The following is a 913-nucleotide window of genomic DNA, read 5'->3' as shown; positions in this document are numbered from 1 at the left end:
ACTGTGGGAGACGTACCTGGCAATGACATTGTGGTGACTGGAGGTGGTGAGGTCATGTTGACTGGCGGTGAGGTCATGTTGGCTGGTTGTGAGGTTGTGTTGACTGGCGGTGAGGTCATGTTGGCTGGTTGTGAGGTTGTGTTGACTGGCGGTGAGATCATGTTGACTGGCGGTGAGGTCGTGTTTGCTGGTGGTGAGGTTGTGTTGACTGGCGGTGAGGTCGTGTTGGCTGGAGGTGAGGTCATGTTGACTGGTGGTGAGGTCATGTTGGCTGGTTGTGAGGTCGTGTTGACTGGTGGTGAGGTCATGTTGGCTGGTTGTGAGGTTGTGTTGACTGGCGGTGAGGTCATGTTGGCTGGTTGTGAGGTTGTGTTGACTGGCAGTGAGGTCATGTTGACTGGCGGTGAGGTCGTGTTTGCTGGTGGTGAGGTTGTGTTGACTGGCGGTGAGGTCATGTTGATTGGCGGTGAGGTTGTGTTGGCTGGAGGTGAGGTTGTGTTGACTGGCGGTGAGGTCATGTTGGCTGGTTGTAAGGTCGTGTTGACTGGGGGTGAGGTGATGTTGACTGACGGTGAGGTCATGTTGGCTGGAGGTGAGGTCGTGTTGACTGGCGGTGAGGTCATGTTGGCTGGTTGTGAGGTTGTGTTGACTGGCGGTGAGGTCATGTTGACTGGCGGTGAGGTCGTGTTTGCTGGTGGTGAGGTTGTGTTGACTGGCGGTGAGGTCATGTTGACTGGCGGTGAGGTCGTGTTTGCTGGTGTAGAGGTTGTGTTGACTGGCGGTGAGGTCATGTTGGCTGGAGGTGAGGTTGTGTTGACTGGCGGTGAGGTCGTGTTTGCTGGAGGTGAGGTCATGTTGACTGGTGGTGAGGTCAAGTTTGCTGGTGTAGAGGTTGTGTTGACTGGCGGTGAGG

General features: G+C 55.5%; 1 protein-coding gene across 2 annotated transcripts in view; it reads right to left on the bottom strand.

Annotated features, from left to right (window-relative positions):
- ndst3 (N-deacetylase/N-sulfotransferase (heparan glucosaminyl) 3) overlaps positions 1 to 913 on the bottom strand; it is a 44224-nt gene that overhangs the window by 9281 nt on the left and 34030 nt on the right. The window lies entirely within an intron of this gene.

This window comes from Seriola lalandi, unplaced genomic scaffold, assembly GCF_002814215.2.
Source record: "Seriola lalandi dorsalis isolate HSWRI2012SDOR001 ecotype SW California unplaced genomic scaffold, Sedor1 jcf7180002054582, whole genome shotgun sequence".
Taxonomy (NCBI): domain Eukaryota; kingdom Metazoa; phylum Chordata; class Actinopteri; order Carangiformes; family Carangidae; genus Seriola; species Seriola lalandi.
This window is presented reverse-complemented; position numbering and strand designations above follow the sequence as displayed.